The sequence below is a fragment of the Primulina tabacum genome, chromosome 13 (genome assembly GCF_025594145.1).
Source record: "Primulina tabacum isolate GXHZ01 chromosome 13, ASM2559414v2, whole genome shotgun sequence".
Classification (NCBI taxonomy): Eukaryota; Viridiplantae; Streptophyta; class Magnoliopsida; order Lamiales; family Gesneriaceae; genus Primulina; species Primulina tabacum.
In genome coordinates this window covers 10,928,865-10,936,317 of record NC_134562.1, presented here as the reverse complement: position 1 = coordinate 10,936,317, position 7,453 = coordinate 10,928,865, and the positions used below count along the sequence as shown (strand labels likewise).

Sequence of the window (7,453 nt, the reverse complement as noted above, 5' to 3'; positions counted from 1 at the left end):
AGGTAGCGCGTTGGGGCGGTCACGCGAAGAAAAATTTGAAAGTTTCTTTTTTTGGATTTTATTCAATTTGGAAGGTGGATGGCTAAAGGAGAAAACCTAGGCACGAAAATTCATTCATCATTCAGCAACCACCACAAGCCTTGGAGAGGATTTCGCGCTTGGATTGAATATTTGAAGACTTCCGGACATCGTCTTTGCATTTTTCGTCAAATCTAGTATTTCTAACTTAGTTTTTATCTTTGAAACATCGTTGCGTTTATTTTTATTATGAATTCTAGTAGCTAACTTTAAATATTTGTTGGGATTTAAAGGGATCCTACCCCAAACTTTGATTTAATTAATTTATGTTTCGATTGTCGCTTTGTTCTTGATTGTGTTACTGTTTTTCATTGTTTTGTTAGAGCTTATCTAACTTTAACAACGTTTTATATTGCGAGTGGGTTCGAAAGAATAGCTTGTGATAGGAACGAGTAACATAATTCGTAGATCTACAATTTACATAGATATATGAAATTGGATACGCGCCGATAGTTATAGTCCTAAGGGTCGAAAACTAGGAGATTTCATAGATCGACATGCAATTCGCTCTTGATAAATAATTAAAGACATTTAATTACTTCACTGAGTAGAATTAGTCTGACATAGCTCGAGAGAGTGTGTTCAATTGAATAGGAAATCCTGTCGGAAGCATACGATCACTATCGAACGAATTAATAAATTAACGAGGGGTAGGTGAACTGAGATTCCTAACAAATTCATTTCTCATTGAATTTTAACCAACCATTTTAGATTTTACATTTCATTATTCAAGTCTTGAATCCTTTTATTTGCATGTTTATTTGAGTATAGTACTGAAAATCAATCAACCAAATTTTGTTGCTAAAGATTTAATAACTGAAAATAATAATTGTCAAATACAGTCTTCAGTGGAACGATACTCATAGTCACGTACATTATACTATTACTTGACATCGTGCACTTGCGATTAACTTTGAGCATACCAAACTATATTTTTATTGAGGATTCCACAGTGCAAGTTTTGCTCGATCAAGTTTTTGGCGCCGTTGCCGGGGACTGTTAATTCACTATTTTAATTTTAGTTATTTTCTTTATCATTATTTCATTTTATTAAGTTAACACTCCATATTCTATTACAGATATCTCTTCCAGTGCATGCCAAAGTCACTTGACGTGGAGTTTGAGCAGTTTGACCCTGAAATTGAAAGAACTTTCCGCAGGAGAAAACATCAGCAGAGACTGAAGGAACTGATGGAGAGGCATGAGCACGAGCATGAGGAGGAACACCATGATAATAGACATGTTGAAATGCCACGCCGCATACCGATGCTAGAGTATGCCCAGCCTTCTTTGGATGGTGCACGCCCCAGCATTGTGAGGCCTATTGTGTGGGCAAACCACTTCGAAATCAAACCAGCCATAATCCAGATGATTCAGAATACAGTCCAGTTTGGAGGATCTGCATTAGATGATCCAAGCACACATATCGCAGATTTTCTTGAAATTTGCGATACTTTTAAATTTAATGGAGTTTCTGATGATGCTGTTAGGTTGCGTTTATTTCCTTTCTCCTTACGTGATAAAGCTAAAGCATGGTTGAATTGTTTTCCTGTAGGTTCGATCACCACATGAGAGGACATGGCGAAAGCGTTTCTCATTAAATATTTTCCTCCATCTAAGAAAATGATGTTGCGGGCAGACATCACCACATTTGCTCAGTTCGAGCAGGAATCTTTATATGAGGCACGGGAGCGTTTCAAGGATCTATTACGAAGATGCCCTCATCACGAACTGCCACTTGGGTTAGTTGTTCAAACCTTTTACTATGGCTTGCTTACTCCTTATCGTACTATGATAGATGTTGCTGCTTGTGGAAACCTCTTGAGAAAAACTGCTGAGGAAGGATACGGGTTATTGGAGGAAATGGCTGCTAGCAGCTATCATCCTCAATCTGAAAGGAACAACCAGTGAAGAAGTGCAGGAGTTCACCAGGTAACTTACATTTTCGCTATTATTGCAGCACTTGATGTCTTGAACAGGAAACTGGATGGTTTGAATATGGGTGGTACGGCTATGCGTCTGCAAGAGATATTTTGTGAAAAATGCGGAGGAAAACACTATGTTAAGAACTGTCAAGACAGTGGTCCTTTTTATGTGCCAGAAGGGGCACTTGTGAATCAAGTGGGAGTCCAAACCGTCCAATGAATGATCCATACTCAAACACATACAATCCTGGATGGAGGCAACATCCCAACTTCTCATGGGGTGGTCAAAACAGTCAGAATCGACCACAAGGAAGACAACAATATGGGAAACAACCGATATATAGATCGGACCCTCCTAGAGAAGAAAAGTCCAACTTAGAGCAGATGATGTCTAAGTTTATCTCGTCAACTGAAACTAGACTCCAAAATCAAGATGCGTCAATAAAGGGGCTAGAGAATCATATTGGGCAGTTAGCGAAGATGATAGCAAGTAGAGAGCCGGGCACCTTGCCAAGTAACACAGAGACCAATCCAAAGGAGCAAGTGAAGGCCATTGAGTTGAAGAGTGAAATAATTTAGAGTCTAGAGCAAAAGAAAATAGTCCAGTACCGGATGAACAGACTGAGACATCCAAAGGTAAGTCTTATAACTCTACACCAGCACTGAAAAAAGCAAAACTTGATGCACAATTCGGTAAGTTTCTTGAGGTATTCAAAAAATTGCATATCAATATTACTTTTGCCGATACTTTGATGCAAATGCCTAGTTATGCTAAATTTTTTAAAGACTTATTCTCTAATAAGAGGAAGTTGGAAGATCACATGACGGTGAACTTAACTGAAAATTGCTCTGCTTTGGTGCAAAACAAAATCCCACCGAAACTAAAAGATCCAGGGAGTTTTTATATCCCTTGCATGATTGGTGATGTTGTTTTTCACAAGGCTTTGTGTGATCTTGGTGCAAGTATTAATCTTATGCCCTTATCTGTATTTAGGAAACTCGGATTAGGAGAACCTAAGCCAACAAGGATGTCCTTGCAACTAGCAGACAGATCTGTCAAATACCAGCGAGGAGTCATAGAGGACGTCTTGGTAAAGGTGGACAAATTTATATTTCCTGCAGATTTTGTGGTACTTGACATGGAGGAGGATGAGATACCTTTGATTTTGGGGAGACCCTTCCCTGCAACTGGCAAGGCCTTAATTGATGTGCAAGAAGGAAAGTTGAGAATGAGAGTGGGAGAAGAGGAGATTACTTTTGATGTTTTTAATGCACTTAAGCACACACTGCATTCTGATAGTTGTTACAGAATTGATGCTTTTGATGCTCTTGTGTCTAACTATGTGCAGGATGCTCTTAGGGACCCTTTGGAAGCCACTCTCACTACCAAATTGAGAGAAGATGAATTGGATGCAGAAAAAGCCGAAATAGTGGCACACCTCAATGCCAACCAGCCATGGAAGAGGCCAATAAGGATGAGATTAGAGGACTTGGGAGATCGGAGAGACTTGATCCCTCAAAAGTCAAGCCTGGAGGAGCCACCGACGCTTGAGCTCAAACCATTGCCTTCACACCTAAAGTACGTATACCTAGGTGAGAATAACACTTTACCTGTCATTATTTCTGCTGCTTTGACAGATATGATGGAGGATAAACTGTTGGAAGTTTTGAAAGCGCACAAGAGTGCTTTTGCGTGGAAGGTGGCGGACATCAAAGGGATCAACCTATCAGTCTGCATGCACAAGAGCTTGATGGAAGACGAGTACTCACCTCTTGTGCAACCTCAGAGAAGATTAAATCCAAAGATGCAAGAGGTAGTAAAAGCAGAGACTATCAAACTTCTCGATGCAGGTATTATCTATCCTATTTCAGATAGTGCATGGATAAGTCCTGTTCAGTGTGTGCCCAAAAAAGGTGGGATTACGGTGATGACTAATGAAAAGAATGAACTTATTCCCACGAGGACTGTTACGGGGTGGAGAGTGTGTATTGACTATAGGAAGTTGAATGATGCCTCCCGTAAGGACCACTTTCCCCTGCCCTTTATTGATCAGATGTTGGAGAGACTAGCGGGGCATGAGTTTTACTGTTTTCTAGATGGGTATTCGGATTATAATCAAATCACTATTGCACCTAAGGACCAAGAGAAAATCACTTTCACTTGTCCTTACGGAACTTTTGCTTTCCGCCGTATGCCTTTTGGTCTTTGTAATGCCCCTGCTACGTTTCAACGTTGCATGACTGCTATATTCCATGATATGATTGAAACCTTTCTTGAAATATTTATGGATGACTTTTATATCTTTGGTGCAACGTTTGATGAGTGTTTGCAGAATCTGAGAACCGTGTTGAGGAGGTGCGAGGTGACGAACTTGGTACCTAATTGGGAGAAGTGCCACTTCATGGTACAAGAGGGAATTGTTTTAGGGCACAAGGTTTCGGAACAAGGGATTGAGGTGGACAAAGCTAAAATAGAAGTCATAAAGAACCTACTAACACCAGCCTCAATAAAGGGAGTTAGAAGTTTTCTAGGCCACGCCGATTTTTATAGGCGGTTTATCAAAGATTTTTCGAAAATTGCCAAACCTCTATCCTCCTTACTTATGAAAGATGTGCCTTTTGATTTCAATTCTGACTGTTTACAGGCATACGAGGATTTGAAGGAGCGCTTGGTGACGGCTCCCGTCTTGGTGCACCAGATTGGGATCTGCCCTTCGAGATCATGTGCGATGCCAGTGATACTACGGTGGGGGCTGTGCTTGGCCAGCGTCAAAACAAGGTATTTCATACAATTTACTACGCAAGTAAGACCCTTGATGAGGCTCAATTAAATTATGCGACAACTGAAAAGGAATTACTTGCTGCAGTATTTACGCTTGACAAATTTCATTCATACATTGTTTTGTCCAAAGTAATTGTTTACACAGATCACTCTGCATTGAAATATTTACTTGCTAAAAAGATGCAAAGCCACACCAACTTAGCTGGATTTTATTATTGCAAGAATTTGACTTAGAAATAAAAGATAAGAAAGGTGTTGAGAATGTGGTAGCGGACCATTTGTCTAGACTGAAGCTTATTAGTAATGACTGTGTAGATCATGCTATCAATGATTGATTTTCTGATGAGCAACTGTTTGAGGTGAGACATTGTCCTTGGTATGCAAATTTTGATAACTTTCTTGTTACAGGCTCACCCCTCCCCCTCCCACCCCCCCCCCCCCCCCCAATTTAACATTTCACCAAAAAAAGAAATTCTTTTCAGACGTGAAATATTATTTTTGGGAGGAACCTTTCTTGTTAAAAATATGTGGAGATTCTATGATCAGAAGGTTTGTTGCAGAGGAAGAGTTTGGTCAAATTCTCAACCACTGCCATGACCATGAGGTAGGTGGTCATTTTGGACCAACAAAGACGGCATGTAAGGTACTTGAATGTGGCTTTTATTGGCCAACCCTCTTTAAATATAATGCCCGAGATTTTTATTCTGTTAATCTGCGATTATTGATAATGAATTGATGTGATTACAGATGGAAAGGAACAGACCGGGGAAGACGAGAGAAGACATTATTATGTCCGGGGACTGAACCCCTCGCGCATATGCGCGACAAAACAGGGCGCATAAGCGCGAGGCAGGCAGAGAACCTCGCGCATATGCGCAACACAAGCCGCACATATGCGCGAGCATGGCAAAGAACCTCGCGCATATGCGCGAGCTAAGGAAATGAAGAAGGCCGAGACCAGTAGGTCTCGTGCATATGCGCCGGAGAAGGTCGCGCATATGCACGAGACGTGCAGCATGAAGAGAGAGCCACCTAGCCTTGGCCATGCATGATATATATATCAATTCATTTCACAACCTTCAGTTGGCAAGAGGAAAAGAACGAGAAGCTCCTGGAGAAAACTTTAAGTTCTTGATTCTAGAAGTTGATTTACGCAAGATCCGACCGTCAGAATTTCAATCCGACTTGAGTTTTGTGCTCCTCTCGACAAGAACTTCAACAAGACGTAAGTTTTATTATTTTCTGATATGATTTGAAAATATGATATGGAAGAAATCCTGATACGACTGATATTATGTTTTCCTGAGATTGTTGTAATCGTATAATCGAAACCGGATCAAAGAACAGATATCATATGAAATTGTTATCATTTTAAGAGTGAATTTGATTGAGATTATACAGATTTGATATCAGATTGAGTTTGTGATCGATTATGAGTTGAGATTGGTATCTGTTGATATTGTATTGCTGGTATATTGAGATTGTGCCGTTATGCCGTTGAAACAGAATTAGATTGAGTTTTGATTATATCCAGTATTGATTGGGTTGTATATTGATATTGTACTCCTCAATATTGTTATTGCCAGATTGAGTATTGACAGGCTTCGAATTCGATACTTCAACTTGATCGGATCGACAAAAAAAGGTATAAATCAATGTTGAACCGAGAAGATACTACTCGAGTTAGATTCGACTTGAGTTTCCCAAATCACATACTTTATTTTATTGCATTGATGTTTTCAATTCATGAGATTGATATGCTTAGTCTATTGATTTATAGCAAAGCATGTATTGAGTTATGGGCGGTTGTGCCTAGTCATTGGCTGAGTTGCCAAGTCATTGGCGGATGTGCCAAGACACTGGATGTTTGGTTTATATCGATGTTGCTTAGGAGCAGATCGACTTCTATTGCTGAGATTCGATATAGTGTGCCAATGTCCAGGAACCGAGATCCCTAGATTAGAGAAGAGTCGAGTCAGAGATTATGAGTCGAGATTTGATTTACAGTTTTATATCGATTCATGTCTTTCAGATTGTGATGCATGTTATTGATAACTGTTCCATACTTTTATATCTGTTTATATGATTGCATGTATACGTTTTTTATACTGGGAATGTATTTCTCACCGGGGTTATCCGGCTGTTGTTGTGTTTGTATGTGTGCATGACAACAGATGGGAAAGGATCAGGGTCGAGAAGAGGATGAGAGATCAAGATTAGCATGGAGATCCGGACTTAGAAATAGATTTGATTTTCATCATTTGATGTAGTTGTTGAACACTAGTTGATCTGAACATATGTTGTACAAGACTTTTACTTTACTTTCGATGTTTATATCAAATTGATTATCATATGTTGCGCACTCATATATTTTAAAAAAAAATTAGACCCAAATTAATTAACTGATCCTAATGATGATTAAGAAAATAAATTAGGTTTGGGTCCCCACAGCAGGTGGTATCAGAGCAGTAGTTTCCTTAGACTGACTTAGAAGTTAGTGAGCGGGGTAAATTGAGTTTTCTTCCTGATTTTGCTATGCTAGCATGTTTTACTGCCTTAAATACATGTTTACGTGGATATCTGATTTGATTGAAAACATGTGTTGTGGAGAATGAATCAGAACCGATTCTTGATCAACAGTAAGATGATCAGAGGAGGACTGAAACAG

The 7,453-nt window shown here is 39.6% G+C and overlaps 1 non-coding gene across 1 annotated transcript; it reads right to left on the bottom strand.

Annotated features, from left to right (window-relative positions):
* Positions 1-1,705: 1,705 nt before the first annotated feature.
* Positions 1,706-1,811, bottom strand: LOC142523539 (small nucleolar RNA R71). Its single transcript, XR_012814730.1, has one exon. It is a non-coding gene; the product is annotated as a small nucleolar RNA R71 (small nucleolar RNA).
* Positions 1,812-7,453: the final 5,642 nt, after the last annotated feature.